Genomic DNA, 20,455 nt, shown 5'->3' on the forward strand with positions numbered 1-20,455 from the left:
TTCCATATTGAAGGCCTAAATGTGACACTGAGACGAAGAACAGCAATATAAGCATTATTCCTTTGCTTTTGATTTTAAATTTGGGTGTTGTGATTTTGTAGTATGAATTGATATGCCATATTGTTTTATTTCCATAATATAAACATAAACTTACTATGTTGAGTAGATTAAACGAATTATTTATGCTTGAGGTGTTTGTTCTTACATATTGACAGTTAAGGAATATTGTTTTGAAAATAATTTCTTTTATTTGTGCTTTTTCATTTTTCTCAACTTCGGCAAGTTTATTTATTGAAATTGGTTTGCTGTTCATCTGAATTATTTGCCTTATTCATATGTAATTTTCATCCAAGTCATCTGGCATATGCCACGTAAACTAAGATGTGTTCCTCCGATGTTTGACAACTGTCTATATTTTACAGTGATATTGGGGGGTAATTTATAACAATTTGTGTAAGTTTTCTTTGCAAAATATAATTCATAATTAGTTGATATATCCATGTTTTCCCGTAGCTGCACTTTTCAATGTATTGATGTAGCGTGATCGGCATCTAACAAAATATTACGCCAAAACCGGTTCCAGAAACTTGCAGGGAGGGGAGTTGTTCTGATTCAAAGCCATACTTTGACTTAAGATGGCTATTTCTTTGCTTTTGATTGTGTGTGAGTTAGTGATTTCGTGTCATGAAATGATACGCAACATTCGTTGCTTTTTTCAAATAGGTTTTTTCAGACTACAAAATACAGTTTTGTACAATACAAAGCGATTAGAATTATCAATATCAGATATATATAAATTGTATCAAGACTGTAAAATAGCAAGCTCCTTATATTTAGATTCCCGACAAGGTGTACACAAAATGGTCTTCAAAATATTAAATATAGTAGACATACATGGAAGAAATGTTCCGACAATTAAGCTTGCTTACACCAACAGTTCATTACGATTTCTTTATTCTTTTTTGTTTTTTGAATACTTTATTTTTCAGAGGAGTACTTTCAGTTTGACTGATTCCGCTTCCAATATTACAGTACTAGTATAATTAACCGATATATTAGATCTCTATGACATAACACACGATCTTAAAGTATGCCTTGACTAGAAATCACAGAAAAATAAGTGCTGGTTTTACAGTTTTCTCTTTTTTGCCACTATTCTCCGATTAAGAATAGCGAGGATTAAGCGCCTAAATGTAATTAATTCTGCATGTGCCTAATGGTCAAGTTCATTGGAATATTCGTGATCGAAGTAGTCAGCAATTCTCATAGGTTGCCGGGATACATAAGTTTTGCGAATCATAAAACGGCCGCTAGGTGATAGGTAACTAGTAGGTATTTACCTCATAGTTTATGCCATTGGTTGTTGCCATCGATAACGTCTGTACAGTTTGTGTAGCCTTAACTTTTTTCTTACAATTATTGCATTAACAAAGGTGGATGACAGGTTGAAACATAGGTTGTTAAGCTATTCAAGCCAGATTAGCTTTACTTGGCATTTCCTTGTGCCTTTAGGACTGATACAGTATCCTTTTATGAAAAAACTTGTAACTTCAATCACGGTATATAGAGCACTTTAGCATTGAGCGAGTTTAGGCTATACGGATCTCCTCGTTTGTGTTGCATATCTTTGATAGGTAACGGAGAAAAGAACACTTGCTATATAAGATATTTAATGAGGAAATTACCTCATGAACATTTTCGCCACTGGACCGTTAGTTATAAATTCATGATAATTATAGGGTAATATCAAACAAATAGATAAAATTAAACGAAGAATTCATAGTTAATGGTCGGCACAACACATTTAAAATGGCCTTGTTTCTTTTTGAAATTGTAATATTTAACTGGTCTCCACAATATTTTTGTAATATGTAATGTGATAAATAAGTTATTCTTTTTTTAAATGAGCTTTAAACAAACAACAAATTATTGAACGATTAAATGCTATAATTTATAAATACATCGTTCTTTTGCATTCATTTAAGTAAATTGCACTCACTTTACATCAGGAAATTATTGGAAAATTCGTAGAATTACAATTGCATAGTGAAATATTTCCTTTTAAAATAACTGATCATGGATGCCTCTTCATACAACATTTTGCTGTTTTGAATTTTTGTATTTTGTTTTAATGTGTGTAATATTGTCAATGGAAAATTGTGTTACACAACAAATGAAAAAAGGTAAATTAGTCAAATGCCATTTAAGTAATTTGGGAGGGGAATAATAGACCAGTATGGCTTTATACCTCATAAATTCTGCACACAGTAAAATTGGAAGCTAAAACCAGAAATCTGAAATTTTAATCAGATCAAGAAGGCAGTCAGGAATCTGATGTTCAGTAGTTGTCGTTTGTTGATGTGGTTCATAAGTGTTTCTCGTTTCTCGGTTTTTATATAGATTTGAACGTTGATTTTCCTGTTTGAATGGTTTTACACTAGTAATTTTTGGGGCCCTTTATAGCTTGCTATTGGTGTGAGCTAAGGCTCCGTGTTGAAGCCCGTACTTTGACTTATAATGGTTTAATTAGAAATTTTGACTTGGATGGACAGTTGTCTCATTGGCACGCATACCACATCTTCTTATATCTATTCGGTTATGGAAAATTGCTTCATTTGTTTTCGTATATAATAACATTCATGTTGTCATCACTGTTGCATACATCATGCATATACTACAACAACTGATGTTATTAAGATAGTGATAATGGAAAAATCGATGATATAAATTCTTTGCAATAATAGCCCCTCCGTGATCAATGTGTTGGGAATAATTTCATATCACATGAGACAAAATATGATGTTATATGTATCTGGAATAGAAACAACATAAAACAGAAATTTTTTTTTCAGCATCACCAACGGACACATTTCCGTATACAGTAAAAAGTTTTTTTGCTGTGACAATTCTGAACATAAAGACAATGAATGCATAGGTGAGACATAATGTATTATATTACTATAATAATATAAATATAAGAGAAGGTGAAATAAACATCCAATAGACAGCTTCCATTGACTACCAGAATGATACAATCATAATACAGGCTTGCTCTCATATCTCGGGTAATTGTATGCGAATAGTATCGAAATTTTCAAAAATTTTGCTTTATAGTTTTTGTAATAATTTTTTATACCACACTACTTGAGTGATATGGTTTTTTTCTCAGTTGATTAGAACGGTAATGTATGACCTAATGGGCCTACGTCATTGACGTTGCCAAGAAAAACTGCGACAGACGTAGTATTTATGGTCTTTCAAACTTTAGTTTCTCGGCTTCATCTCAGCAAAGGGTTATCGTCCTTCGAAGATATTTTTGCTGATAAACATCACGTTTGAAAAACAATCCATAATCTATAACAATCCACATAACAACATTGAGAAAAAACCAACAAGTACGCCCAACACTAAAAACCAGCAAAATAAATAGAGGCATTTTAAGCGTTTTGTAAATTTATAAATTTGTAAATTCATCAACTGCTGCATGTACACGTACATGTAAAATCGTCTGACAAGTTTAATACCAAAAGCACTCATTTGGCGGATTTAGTTATATGCACAATGTTTCATGTTAATTTATATTATCCAAACTGTATTTCATCGTTTGGTATGACATCTTTTTATAAATAAAGAGAGCGTACTTCTTCCGTTTGGAGCGCTAATATCAGACAACATTGTAATTTTTATTGGATTAAATATATTTGATGAAAAACGATTTTTCAACAACTCCATTTGCTTGTATAGCTATAAAGTTTAAGTGCTAATCAATTATTGAAAAGTTTGATACACGGTTGTTTAACAAAAGTATTGTGTGATTTGGTAAAGTTTTGCACTGAAAGACATCCGTATCACAAATGAAATAATGGTTATATCATGTATATGAAAAACAATTCTCAACTTACATTCCAAAAGCGTATGATTTAGGTAACACATTTTATAATCATACTTTTTCAAATGTATCAAAATTAGCTTGTTAGCAATTTATAATTATCAGACATTTAATTATTCGATATCATATCTTATTTTTTTTGTAGAATGTAAAAAAGGTTTTGTATCAGCACACGGAGAACCATGTAAACCCTGTCCTTCTTACAAGTTTGGAAGAAAGTGTTCTGGGGATTGCAATTGTAAAATGTACGAAAGGTTTGTAATTAATAATTTGAATAATGCATTTGGTAACATTGTGTAATGATGTTGAAAGATACTTAATTTTCATTGGCCCAGAGAGCATCACTCCTTAATTTCGACCGAAATCCACTCAGTTAAAAGCGAGTGTGCAAAGTAACATTTTTGTGTGTTGAATTTTAATCAGATCATGAAGTTCTTATTGTTAATTTAAACGTAATGTTATTTAAAACACGGTTTATCCTATCGTTTTTGTCTTTGAAAAAATTTATTTCGGACATTATTGGTAAAAGTCGAGGTTTCTGCAAACCCGAAACTCAGTATGAAATCCTCTCGAAGGGTGCCGATATTAGATTGTATGACGACATGCGACCAAATTATGAGCTGGGTTTTTATGTGAACATATTATTTGGTTACCTGATTAAAGCATATCCTTTGGAGAAGGGAGTCATAATGTTTTGGTTTACGTTTTCTCCCTTTACTTGTTCATTGCCTTATGCAAACTCAATTTTTCAATTAGAAAAGTGACTCTAAAAGTGAATTTACTAGCTAAGTAATGTCAAAATCATAACTTTGTCAACAACATCTTTTATATACCGACTTTTTTCTACTGCTTTTGATGTTAAAAAAAACTGACTTAAATCCTACCCTGGAACATGTCAGTCTTATGTGATATGCATTTTAAGGGCCAGTTGTTAAATGCATTTATTTTTCTTTTATTTGTTTGGAAATGTTGTATTTTACAAAGACCTTTTAAATTTGCACATAACTTTTTAAGGTAAGCGGCGTATAAGAGCTTGATAAATTTCATTGTCGGCTTTGCATGGTCAATAACTATGTTGATCTCAAGTTTTCTTTTATTGTTTCGTTTTGTTTGGTTGTACGTTGCTGTTGCAAGCTCGGATCAGAAGGGAAGTTTCAATTAAAAAAGCTAAAACAAATACAAAATGATGATGCATTATTTGTATACAAGACTTCATTTCTATATGCATGGTTTGTACATGAAACAAAAAGTCTGATTTTGATAAAAATTTAAAAAAAAGGGAGGTACATAAAAGACTATGCCACTCCGATAAATGGTCAGTTGCTAAAATGATTTCGATTAAAATCCTTTAAGAATTCATAGGCTTATATAAAACAAATTTTGTTGACATAATTTTAAATGAAATATTTGATAGACTAATTCATTTTAGTACAGTCTCCTCTATACAATTGGCAACCAATAACAAATTCTTCCAAAACACAATATTAAATATCCGTTTCATATATGAGAACATATTAAGATGTTCTTTTCGAGTTTGTATAGATTTATTTAAAAATGTTACCGAATCAGGAACTTTGGTTTTAATATCAATGTCACCGTCTGTATGCTTTCAGATTGATCTATTTAAATGAGTGCGGCGTCACAGTTTTTCTCTCTCATAAAGTTTATTATAAATTAATATCCGTGTTTCTCAACAAATATTACATTTTATCTTAAGATAAATACGGGGAAAATATTTAAAAAAGAGATAAATACTTCTACTTTAAAATATACGGTTTTCAGCTGTTAATATATAATATATTTCAGCTGCCATAACGTATTGGGATGCATTATCGTAAGCACTATGAACGATCGAACAGAGAAAGCCGTGACAAAATCAACAGAAAAAGAGGTGACTACAATAAAAGATCAGACAAACCAAGATGCGGTTAAAGGTAAATTTATTATCTAGACCATTCTACCACTGTTCTCACGTCCTCGGAAAATAATATACTTTAAACATCAAGTTATGACATATAAAACTGTATTGAATTGCTCACTACTGCACTTAACTTGTCAGACATAACAGATGATTAGTTTCTCCCACTACAAAATGTAGTAATCTAAAAAAAGATTCCGTTGATTTAAAATAGAAATTTTCACATTGACTAAATTCGTTTCAATATAAACTTTACCAGAAAAACAATTCTGTTCGTTTTAGGGCAAAAAAAAATAAAAATGATTAAGTAAAAAACGTAAAAAAGGTTTTAAGTTTTTGACTTAAGCTATTGAAGCAAAGTGTATTTTTGAATACATCCGACTCACCTTTTTGTAAAACTAATTACCTTTCTGTATATTTCAGATACATTAAATAGTGTTTTTCTGTATACTGTTTGCACTGGATCACTGACACTTGTTTTGGTGTTGGTCACGGCTACATTAACATATTATAGAAGAGAAAAACGCCAAAGAAATAACCCACAACAGAATATTCAAAGCGCTAACAATAAAGGAACATCAACAGTAATAATAGTATAACAATCTGTGTTTACAACACATATCTTGCGTAAATAGTTTATCTAATGTACATTGACACATCATGATGATATTTCTTTATCTCTGTTTTCCTTCCAATGCAATCATTAAAAAGATGAATCCGTTTATGTTATACAACATTTAAATTAACTTTTCATTGAAACGTAACGTTAACGTAAGACCAGAACACAGTATTTCCCGAAAGAGAGTATAAATTCAAAAAAAAATATTCCCATTTCTGACGAAGATTTATACAGAAAAGCTCAATATTGACGATGTTTTAAATTAATTTATTTTACTGTAAAATCGCCATGAATAGTCTGTGCAATGCTAAATATAAGTTAATATTAATACAGACTGTCGGACCATACTTGTTCTTGAATGCTTAGCAGATCATATTAAGTTATGTGTTCTTTATTAATAGCCAAACTAATTTTAGTGCCGATAAAGACATTACTCAAAGATCTTACGACAGTGAATAATTGATAACCTTTGAGATTATCCAAAGGATCAATAAGGTTGAATGAATCGTATCTGAATGCACGGCTCTATAAATAACATTAGTGTAACAATAATGATCTGGTATCGCGTTTGTTTTTAGGTTTCTGTAGGTCGACAAACAATGTTGTTTAATATACAAACCATAAGAAAAAAACCAAAGGCACATCACAGTCCAAAAAAAGAAAAAAATTAAATATAAGATACAAACAATCGCACCTCCTATCATTAATGATTTCATAGAGTTTCCCTTGTGCAACTGAAATATCTAACTCTAGAAAAGGAGATTTATTGCAGCATATATTAGATTGTATTACAGTAAGTTCCTTTTGGATAAACTTTTGCGATATAAAATAAGAGAGTGTCAGATTTAATAAAGCAAATATATCATCAACGTATAACTGTAACTATTGTTTGGTTTGTCGATTGAATTAAATCAAGATGGATGTTTACTGAATTTGTCCATCAACTATGATTTACGAAAATACAGCTATGAGAAAGGCGCAACTGGTGCCAATAAGAAAACCTTCCACATGTAGATCAAATTTGTCCCAAAATGAACATAGTCGTTTTCAAAGGGACACTTTACGTACAGTTTATTCATTGTTATTTCTATTTGATCAATTTTGAAAGTGTAGCAAACTATAATGTATTCAACAAAATGACACGACTCTTTGATTTTTATGTCTGTATTATAAACAAAATGCAGTTATGACTAACATTGATATTTATAAAGAATAAAAACACATCTGAATAAATAAAAAGGTATATTACAAATAGTTCTCATACATGAAAACATGCAATTAAAATTCATTAGAACAATCGTAGAAACTAACACAGCTGATAACAGTTTATGAAAATCAGTTTTTTTCCTCAAATGAACTTTCAATATGAATACACGTGTTCTGCTTTTTGGTGGAGTTGTTGTCTGTTTGACACATTCCCCGTTTCCATTCTCAATTTTATGTACATGCATGCAAATATCGATCAGAACGACATATTCATCATATAAATATAGCCAAGTAAATAATTAATATGATAGTGTCTTTTGTAGAGAAGTTAACCAATGAAATATGAGATATCAATTCTCAACTACATGTTTGTTGAAAGGTAGTCACAATAGAGAGATTTAAAATTTCCCAGACCTCCGTCAGTAGTTGTACATTTGTAATGGCCAACGGAAATTAATTATTTTTAAGTTACTTATAAGCTGAGATTTATCTCGCCATCGTGAGGTAACCCAACTTGAAATATGTTTCAGCGCAAAAATATTATCAATATATGCTTTTCAGATAGGTCCAACATATAAGCAAAGTAGACCTAATGTGATCTAATGTCGGAAGTCATCAGAACTCCATTAAGTGAATGAAATAAAATTACAAAATTAATGTGATAATTATTGGAAATTAAGGATAAAAGATATAATTATTTTGAAAAAAAGTGTTCTATTTTATCATGTTCATTGCTATATCAACTAGATATAAAAAGCAGGATTAAAGACAGACACATTATTTCCTGCAAATAAAGAGTATATAATGATATCAGAACTGTTTTGGTATGAAGGACATGTTATAAGGTGTACGGATTGATAATAAAGTCTTAGATGCATGATATTTTTTATTAGTTGTTAGTGGCTTTGAACTAGCTGTCAGTAACTGCGAGTACTCTCAGATCTGTACTTAGTGTCTTTTTGTTCTTTAGTGTACAAGTACCCCGCCACGTCCACTTGCATTTGTAGTATTTGGGTTTTGCTCATTGTTGAAGGCCGTACGGTGACTTATAATAGTTTTTTTTTTGTGTCATTTGGTCTCTTGTGGAGAGTTGTCTCATTGGCAATCATACCACATTTTCATTTTTATATTATAAGATCTGGCACGAACGCTTAGTTTTTTTTTCTTTTTGTAGTCCTACATTAAAATCTATATGCTTTGGTACATCGGTATATCAATAATACTTAACAAATCGTCGAACTAAATATCATAATAAATTAAATTTTCATATTTTTATCGTCCAAAGTGTGTTTTCTTAAAAGGTGAAAATGTTGATGCTTCGTCCAGATCCTTGTAGCATTATATCATCAGACATATAAAAGTAATCCCCTTGATTAGAATAGATCATTTACAAGACAGTTTAATTTAAAGTTGCTGATCTTTCTCTTATGTTCTGTTTATGGAATAAGCAATTTCAAATATGTATTCTTAAACATCACTATTTATGTACACGAGCAAATTTCTAGGACCATTTCTTCGAACAGTCCTCGTTGGAATATGCATAAACAGTCTTTATCCGGTTAGTGGTTCCCTTAAAAAAGTGGAGACCAGAATTGTGTTTACATCATTCATATAATAGTTATTTCTGTTCTTTGTACCTCTCATACCGTTTTCTCATACCAATCAAACCCGGTCGTCATGAAATAGTCATTAGTAAAATAATTAAAATACCGATTTCAAAGGAAAATTCAAAACGTCTTTATCAAATGGCAAAATCGAAAGCTCAAACACATCAAACGAATGTACAACAAGTGTCATATTCCTGACTTGGTACAGGCATTTACTTTTTTTAGAAAATGGTTGATTAAATCTGTTTTTATAGCTAGTTAAACCACTCACTTTTATGACAATTGCGTATAGCAAAACACTTATAATCACACTGCTCATAGTTCATTGAAACTATTCATTCTGATATGCCTTTACTTATGATTTCAGAACGAGAATATGCTCATTTAAAAAAAAAACACTTTTATACTCTCAATTTTTCAGTCACAACATTCACACTAAAATATCAAGACAACTGACTCCTAATCTATAACAGTTATTGAATTCAAATACATGAAAATATGTTGGCATCCTTATCTAAAGCGAGTATAATTTAAAATAGCATGAGCTTGTCTAAATGTGATGTTTACCTTTCACACGCTTCAGGCAAAAAATCATAAAGCCTATAATTTGTAACAGTTGTACAATTTTTTTTAAAACAAGATAATGTATATGCGCTGTATTGCATGGATACAAGGGTTTTAAAAGCTGTTCTCTTAGTACTTAAACGTGTTCCAATTGTCGTAACCTCTATCATCGGGATTGTACTAACAATAGAAAGACGACGGGTGCCACATCAGTGGGTTGGTCAGGATCTGCCTACTCTTACGAAGCACCTGCGATTACCCACGGTTTTTGATGAAGTTTTTGTTGCTCAGTCTTTAGTTTTTTTTTTATTTTGTGTTTTGTGTACTGTTGTTTATTTGTTGTTTTTTGTAGTTTTTTTTTGGGAGGGGTGGGGGGGGGGGGGGCATTTTTCGGGATTTTTCCATAGGCATTGTCAGTTTTATTATTTTTTTAACACAAATTAATCAATTTTATTGCATGTTTACTGTAAACAATTTATGTAATCTACAGCTTCAATAAATCATCCCCTTAAATTAGTTATTGAATATCTAGGGAAAATATTCGATACAGTAGATCAATAAAGTTAGATATATTGATACTTTAGAGCAAATTCACATAATAAAATGGTTACCGGAATAAGGTACGTTTCTTTACCATTATTGTTTATAATTTTATTAAAGCTTCACTGAACCTCGAAATAAGTGATGATCTTTTGGTGTCATGACTTTTGACCAGTTGATTTTTGCCGACGACAGCTTATCGACATTTTTGTAAGCTTCCACTACAGTATAAAAGAAGCCCTAATAGATGAGATAAGAAAGTTTTTCTTTTAACACATTATTTATACTACTTCACTTTTTTAAATTAGTACTGGTTATTTCTCTTTAAAGATCAGGTAACGAACATACACGTGGTCTTCAATACATGTATGCAATAACGTTCCTTCATGGTATGTTATCCACTTTATCACCTGCTCGTTATAGGTTTGTGTAGAGAACAAGAATAAACATATTTCATACAATACTGATTCAGAGTAGCTGTAATAAAATGTGAAAGGGACCACAATAAAATTGCGGATTTTAGTTAATACACACAAAACTAACTGGATAAATGTACAGTAGCCACAGCTAAGTACAGCAGTTCAGGTACTTACTGTATCTGATAACTATCACTTTATTACACTAAAGGATTCGAAATATTCCCATGTGTTATGTAATATTCTCTTGGTTTGTTTGTTTCTGATTTTATTGATGTTGATAAAGTCCCCGATTTCATTTTTGAAGACTTAAATATATCAATGGCCTTCTCTTTCTGGTCAGACATATAATGTGCTTTATAGACGGAAAAGAAAATTATGATTAATAAATAGTTCATATCAAAATAAGCTTAATCTCTTTTTAAATGTTAAAGCCTGTTACTAAATTTCAAGACTTTGCATGTGCTTATAATTTTTTAGAAATTTTAATAGTTGGTCAATTTTATGCCAATCGTGAATTTTATATGAACAGGAAAAACAATTTGTTAAAATCATCATTTTGCTAACAATGGAAACACGAACTACCTGGTACTATTTTTCATTTATTAAGTAAATCAATACTGGCTTATATATAATGTACAATTTTCCACTTGCACACAGTACAGAACAGATTTAGTCTTAGATGCATGATTTTTTTATTTGTTGTTATTGGCTTTGAACTAGCTGTCAGTAACTGCGAGTACTATCAGATCTGTACTTAGTGTCTTTTTGTTGTTGGGATGTACAAGTAACCGACCACGTCCACTCTGTGTTTTTGTTAGATGTATTTCTATTTGTATCCATCTGATGGCGTTAATAGATATAAGAACATGTGGAATGTGTGCCTATGAGACAACTCTCCATCCAAGTCACAATTTGTAAAAAGTAAACCAGTATAGGTCAAAGTACGGCCTTCAACACGGAGCCTTTTTCAACTGATTTTTATAATGTGTTCTTATGTTGTAATGTTACACCACTGTCCCAGGTTAGGGAGAGGGTTGGGCGCCCGCTAACATGTTTAACCCCGCCACATTGTGTATGTGGCTGTCCCAAGTCAGGAGCCTGTAATTCAGTGGATGTCGTGTGTTGCTGTGTTACATATTTGTTTTTTCGTTCATTATTTTGTACATAAATAAGGCCGTTAGTTTTCTCGTTTGAATGGTTTTACCTGTGTCATTTCGGGGACTTTTATAGCTGACTTTGTGGTATGGGCTTTGCTCATTGTTTAAAGCCGTACGGTGACCTACAGTTGTTAATTTATGTGTCATTTGGTCTCTTGTGAAGAGTTGTCTCATTGGCAATCATACCCATCTTCTTTTTTAAAATTATTATATAATATGATGAAATCTAGCTGGTTGGCGGGTGGACGTGCAGGCGAGCGGGAGAAGATGGTACCTGTTTTGAGTTATAAACTCATAACCTAGGCGCTTTTTAACTTTGCACTATGTATGTATATACAAAGAAAATATGCAACTCTTTCTATAGATTCATTTTGGATAAAGTTTGCCGGATTTTTGTCAGAAGTTGAAACTATTATTGTTTTGGCAGTTGTACATATGACCAACATGACACACCTAGGACCTTGCTAGTCCTTATTAGACCTTGGAAATGGTTTGAAATATAATAGTCTGTTAATACCTACTCAAGATTAGCTTCATTTTCCTAAAATTATTTTCATATAAAATATGACTGGTTCGACCGAACAAAATTAGGATTTTAGAAAAGAAATTTATTCTTTACATATTCATGCAATTTTTCAAATATTTCGCATTGTAATTTTTGAGGTCTGACATTTGTCTTACTCATTTGAACAGCCTTTCAAACAATCCGAAAATTACTCCGGGTCATATACCCTCTATTGCATATCTTTATAATGAGACTCGATTTATGCCGGATTGACATCCTAAATACATATTACCGTATATTCATTTTTGAGATTTCTGTTCATACTGCGAGTGCACACATATATGCTTAGATACAGATTCTTTGTGAAATCTATGCATTAAATACCTCTTATTCGACCGTAAATAAATGGCGACAACTACGTGATAGGTGGTATAAAATACCCACAGCGTCAGCGGCAATTGAAAGCAATGTGCCATTTAAAGATCACACCCGGATGGAACTAGATTTGCCCCAGGATTTTGTCATTTAAGCTTGAAAAAATACCAGATGTCGTTTACCGCTAGTTACCCTCTATAGGCGTCATACACGTATAGGACTACATGTAGATCAAGAGAAGAAAGAATATAATGCAAACAATGAATATGCGATTATCGTTCTGATGTCGGGTATATGTGGCGCTTATAAACTTTCAATGTCAATTGAAGGGTATAGAGACGTACGAAAAAAATGGATTGATTGTAATTTATTTTTTGTCCAGTGACAAATATTTCATGCATTTTCAGGACAAGGTTCAGTGGTGGAGTGACAGATTGGTATGATCGAAGAGCAGTAATTCATATAAAAAAAATCAAACTGGCTTATTATGTGATTTTTTTAAATCTAGAAGTGCATACTTGAAAAACCATCAACCCCCTACCCCCGCACACACGTACACCTTTCCCGTCCTATAATAACAAACAATGATATTAGAAAATGTTTATTGTAAATCAATATCATTTTAAGTGAATCAAGAAGTGTTTTTATAGTGATTAAGATAATAACATAAAGTTGACTGCTGTACTCCAATTTTTGACATGTTTACCTATTATGTCTGTTTGGTTTGTTCACACATTGTTGTCAATATAATGGATTTTTATGCGACTGTCATACAAGAGAGAGGTTTAGCTAGCTATAAAACCAGGTTTAATCCACCATTTTCTACATAAGAAAATACCTGTACCAAGTCAGGAATATGACAGTTGTTATCCATTCGTTTGATGTGTTTTGAGTTTTTGATTTTGCCATTTGATTATGGACTTTCCGTTTTGAATTTTCCTCGGAGTTCGGTATTTTTGTTAATTTACTTTTTAGTAATGTACAAAATATTACCATCAATCCATATCTATATAAGCTGTTTTCTAAGCGCAGAAAAGTTTCCTGGTATATTTGTTTTTGACTTATGAGTTTGAATATCCCTATAGTATCTTTCGCTGACTTTTTTCTGAAATTGATCAATTTCATTTGAAACAGTCAGTTCTGAGGGACATTACATTGACAAAACTTGCTATCAAGGTCAACAAGTAGTTTACCAACGTATAATGTTAATTGATCAAAATAACTGTTTGATATTTGTTATTCATGCAAATAAACATTGTATACACAGCACAATCAAATTTTCGTATATCTTACTTGCAAATAATCCTCTAAGGTTTAAAAAGTTTCCATTTTGATACATTTGAAAACAAGAATGTAGGAAAATTACAATACTATCAAGGACCTTCGAGAAACAGTAACAACACAAGCGTAATTAATTCAAGATATTACTACACACCAGCAAACCTATAACGTATTCGTCATAAACATGTTTTTCCTGAAAAAGACACTAAATGATAAATATTAACTAGAATCTGTAACAAAGATACCGAATTAAGTGTTTTCAATATCCAATATTGTATATAATAAGGTTCAAAACAAGTCCAATCGTTTTATACTTTGTAATTCATATACATAATATATATACATACATGTATAGGATAACTAAATTTAGAATGTTTTTGTATAATAGTTTCCTTTCTGTATAATAATTTCCTTGTCACTAATCCGCACGACCGTGTGTAATGGATATAGTTTATTTATTGGTTTGGATAATGTCGTTGACTTTGACAATCATTATTCTGTGGAGACAAATTGTTCATTTGTTATCACCAAATCACCAAAAATTAATATCAAATATATTACAAACAGTATAAGAAATTACCATTACGTGTGCACTTTGATAAAGAACACCAAAGTTTAGTGTTTAGATATAAATTAACAATGATTTGAATTTTTTAAAAGAAATAAAAAGGTATAAGTAGAAATAAGAAGATGTGGTATGAGTGCCAATGAGACAACTCTCCATCCAAGTCACAATGTGTAAAAAGTAAACCATTATAGGTCAAAATACGGCCTTCAACACGGAGCCGTGGCTCACACCGAACAGCAAGCTATAAAGGGCCCCAAAATGACTAGTGTAAAACAATTCAAACCGGAAAACCAACGGTCTTATCTATATAAAAAAAACGAGAAACGAGAATCACTTATGAACCACATCAACAAACGACATCCACCGAACAACAGGTTCCTGACTTAGGACAGGTGCAAACAAATGCTGAATATTGAAAAGTCTGAACATTGACTGAACAGATATGAATTGACTGCAAGGCAATTGTCTGAACAGTACTGAATTTACTGCAGTCAATAAGAATGACGGTTGACTGAAAAACTGAAAATGACTAGACAAATTATTGTACAGTCATTTAAGTACTGTTAAGATCAATATAACCGTTATACATCAAAAATGGGTTACTTCTGTATGTACCTTTATTTCTTTTGCTAATTTTAGAAACTCATATTATGTTAGAGAAGACCATTGCTGTGATAATCACGAACTTAAAAATGGAGTCTGCATTGGTAAGTATGTCATTTTTAAAATGTCATGGATGTTAATACCTTCTGATTAAATAATTTACTAAATGTAAGAATGATTGATTGATTGATGGTATTTAACGCCAATAACAGCTGTATTATAGTGGTCATTTTGATAGAGGAGGAAATCGGAATATTAAGAGAGAACAAACGACCGTCAACAGGAAAACTGGCAAGCCTATTCATTTAAGATGGGAGTCGATCTACCTGTATGCACCGCAGTGTTGACAGACTTGTGATAACTGTAAATGAAATACTTAGACCAGTCTAATTTCCCCAATTACTAAGGATGTTCTACCACCGGAAAAGATTACCTTACCTGTATTTGGCAAAATCTTTCGCAATTTCGGGTCCTCTTCAATACTCTTCAATTTCGTAATTTTTTGGCCTGCTTAACTTTTTTGATTCGAGCGTCATTCATAAGTCTTTTGTAGACTAAACGCGCGTCTGTCGAATATATTTTGGTATCATGGTATCTATGATGAGTTTACTCGCCCTTATTCTGAAAGGAAAAAATGTATAACTTGAAAATAAAGCAAACAACAATTTCATCAACGTTAACGTTGTAACTTTAAAATGAGTGTATTCAGTCAGCTAGTGATACATTTCAATCGGCTTACCTCTCTGATTTTTGTTATAAAGGTACGTACCAACCATATCTGATCCGTAGCAAATCGGGAAACCTCTACGCAGAGGCAGCAGTAGTTTCAAGTTTGCGAAAACTTGTTAAGTATCGTTTTAGTTGTTCTTCTTCGTAGCAATACTGGAACTGTTTTTGCATCAGTTAAACTTCTCTATTTATAAAGTTCGCATACAGTTATCATGCACGCACGCAACGCATCAATTGAAATTGGAAATCGTCATTTATATTTCTTAGCAGTATTATTTACCTAACCATATTGAAAACGGAAGTTTTAATATGTCGAATAAAAACTAAAACCGAATCGCAATAAATGTAGCTGTAAATCGCCTTAGGGTAAAAAAGAAAGGAATTAAACCAAGATAGACTATCAAACACCTGCTTTCATCATCAATTTGAAAAAAAAACCAAATAATTAAAAAAAAAATAGACAGATGACTTAAATAAAACAGCCATTAACGAAGTAAATACGTCTGATATACTTAACACATGACAACTGAGAAATTATACACCCATGGTTCTTCAGACAACTATACTATATGAATTATGAAGAAATAAGGATATATATATACAGCTTCTCAAATTCATTTCTTTGTTTCAGATTTTGAAATAGGAACTACGTCCACTGATGACATTGGGTGTGAAATATGCCAAAATAGGACATATGGCGAAAAATGTTCATTTAACTGCAAATGCAGTTCAATGGAAATGTATGTCGAGGAAGTGTACTTCTGGAAAATAGTGTTAACTTACCACAACTGGAAATGTTGAATAGTAAATGAAATCGATATGATTTCTAAAGACGAGTGCAGCAATTAATGAACAAGTGTTACAATCTTTTATTTAGGTCTCTACACTAGTAAAATAATATTGAACGGTAGTTCAATCCCAACAAAACCTGAGATATCTGAATCTAAAAATGTTTAGTCCGGTAAAAAAATGAAAACAACACGTTATATACATTATTGCCTCCGAAGCGCTTTATGTTAAGTTAAGCTAAGTGTTAATTGATTTTTCAGTAATTTTCTTGTTGTAAATTACCGTTCAGGCAGTTTGTTTGCAATCAATCTGGCACTGACTAACATTCGTATGACGCGCAGTTTATACTTCGTGTGTAGTGTCCTGGTGTACTGTCGTAAATTCATGGGAGGTGTCCGTTGTTATTCTGTGGTTTACATGTTGTAATGTACGTTTATATTATCTTTTTATTAGTTTCTATATCCTGAGTGTTCTTGCGTTTTTTGTACTGTATTCATGTCACGTAATGTTGTCGTGTTAGCGGTATTTTTAACATTGTCATATAAGCGGGAGGTTTGGCTATAAATGTCCTGTACGAAGTCAGGAATATGACATTTGTTATCAAATATTTCGATCCTATGTATGTTGGCGTTTGTTTTTGTTGCAGTTCAGTGTTTCTGTTGTTCCGTTGTTTTCCTCTTATAGTTGATGTGTTTCCATCGGTTTTAGTTTGTAATCCGGATTTGTTTTCGCTCAATCAATTTATGACTATTGAACAGCGGTATACAACTGCCTTTCTTTGTAGCTTTTATGACAATTCAGTATGGTGTTGTTTTGCACAGGTGAAACATAATTACTGAACATTCTAAACATCGAACAACCAAATCTTAATTGAGAGAAAGCAAATTGTAGGAACAGAACTGGATAAGTCTGAAATCTGACTGAATGACTAAAAATGACTTAATAATCTTATCTTCGTTCTTTTTAGGGCTATTCTAATTGAACTGGTCCTTTCAGTTTATTTTTTCTTACCTAACAGTTTCATTTGTCAAGTCATATGCCTTTAAAAGAGAAGAGAAGTATAGCAAAAAGATATGTACACTCTGAAGTCGAAAACAAACTGACAATGTCATGCCAACAATAAACAAAACAAACAGACAAAAAGACAAATAAAAGTATATAAAACATAGAATAATAATTGAATGACTAAGAAACACAAACCCCAACAAAAAACAAAAAAGATATCAAGTGCTGCGGAAGGGAAAGCAGATTCAGCTCCACATGTGGTACCCGTCATGCTGCCCATAGAGGTACAACACCGATAAATAGTCTTGTTCGGTAGGTCACATTTAAACTTGTAGAATATCATAATAATATATCATAATTGTACATTTTTAAAACGGATGAACAATCTTTTTAATCTCATTTGAACATATGACTGTCTTGTTGTCTTAACAATCTTGACTGATTTGCAATCCGTGTTTTTTTTAAATTCATTTCATAATACAATTGTAAACAGAATATATACCATCACAAGAAATCGTCGCTTACACAACAAAAATTTGGACTAATATTAAAGTTTAATTTTTCAGCTGTAACCTAGATTGAAAGTAAGGATGCATTGCAAAACCATACACATTTTGATTTGTGAATGACTTTAGAAACATAAATATTTAATTTTCTTTTTTTGCTTTCATCTTCACCTTTTATTCTAGAGTGGAGTATACTCTTCAACCAGTGCGGGATTGAAAGTGTATGTCATTTATATGACATATAAGAGATCAAACATATTTTATTGTTTGCCACTACGATTTTGTCTTTCATTGAAGTTTAATGAATTATCTTTGTAAACATGCGGTGCTTTTTTTTAAAAAATCGTACTTTATTCGGTTTTGCAAATTAATGATTTACAATATTTGTTTCTTTTGATTTAGAAACCAAGTGGACACCACCACAACTACCACAACTACCACAACTGTACGGACAACTCATCAGGCAGTGACTTCGTCGAATGTTAAAAGCCATGGATTCTAGAAACCTCATACAACTACGGCACGTGCATACAAGAGAAATGTATCAGTGGAGAATACAGCTAGTGTGTGAGTTTAATAACATTAAAAATTATATAATAAAATTATTTGTGTTAAAAAATTGTTGATTAATTGTATTACTTGTTAAGAATATCAAATTAAAAGAACATTTTACATGTTTTGATTAACTTGGTTAATCGGAATTGTCATTGTTTGAATATGACCTTTATATATCATACAGACAGGTTATTTATTGAACAGTGCCATAGAATAAACCAACCACCAAACATTCGTAAAAATAACATAGTAGCAAGGACCAGCAAAAACGAATAACTCATGGTCTATATGATTCCTATAAGATCATGACTTGGGCCAGATATTCAACATGGGATTGTTTACCCCATTAAAAAATGACACTGTAGTCCCATTTAGCAACATGACTAAAAAAAACACAGGTTTCTATTTCCGTTTTTGAATTATATTTGTGTAATGATTATTATTGTTCACCATTTAAAAAAATTCAATTTACTTTAATAATGTGCACTTTTTAAATCTACATTTGATAGTTACATGGTGACTTATGGTTAAACGTGATGATTTGAGTATGAGCAACAGTACTTATTAGAGTGTTGATTATGATTGTACAACCGTTGAAAGTAATTTCAATTTTTTGTCTGTTTAAAGACAGCACATTGCTAATGTTTAAATTGAAATTTCTGTTAAGTACATTACCAACAGAAGCAGCCATCGCAATAGGAGCAGGATCGGCTACTACTGTTGTTTTGGTAGTACTATTTGTTTACAAAAAACGTAAGAACCTCATAACGATACCAAGGATTTTCCAAATAGGACACAAGGAATTAACAACCGTATTGGACATAATTTAGCTCAACCGACCGGGAATCCAATTTATTTCGTTAACGGTAATTATAAGTTTTCTTACAATTGTTGTTTTGTTTTGTTTTGTTTTTGTTTTTTTGTATGGGCAATAGAAATAATACGATATTAAAGCATTGCAGTTTCTCATTTCAATCATTGTTTTGCATTGAACTGGTGTGGTTTTGGTTCACTTTATTTTTAGTTGTAATACTAAGAAAACTGTTTTACGTAATTATTATAACTGTTATTCAACAATTGCTTCACAGATGACCACGATGTGTGCAAACAGTGAATCAGAATGATCTGCCTTCCAAAAAGGGACTCTTCAGTCTGGGCTCTATTTGTAATATTTTGTAGACTGTTGTTCGTCTTTTGTCATGATTTATTCATTTTTTTAACTTATGATTCTTAAAGTATGTTCTGTGTCTTTTATTCAAAACAAATTTTAAACATATATACATATATATATACACTTTAGACTTATCTCACTTCGTCAAATGGGAGGTTTAACTAAAAATGGATCACTTTGGGATTTAATATTTATTTGAAACCTCTTTGATAGGACATTCAGATTCAAACTCGGTCTGATAGTCTGAAAACTTTGACGAAAACGCCAAATACCCGCTAATGTAGACAGTATCCACTAAGTAATGTAGGTAAACATTAAAACATCATTTCACTCAATTCTTTGCCAATGTATCTTCTACCAGATAAAATTAAACATCGAAATTGGGAATATGTCGAAGAGACAACAACCCGACTAAAGAGCAGATAACAGCCGAAGGCCACCAATAGGTC

Source organism: Mytilus californianus, unplaced genomic scaffold, assembly GCF_021869535.1.
Source record: "Mytilus californianus isolate M0D057914Y unplaced genomic scaffold, xbMytCali1.0.p SCAF_9, whole genome shotgun sequence".
Lineage (NCBI taxonomy): Eukaryota > Metazoa > Mollusca > Bivalvia > Mytilida > Mytilidae > Mytilus > Mytilus californianus.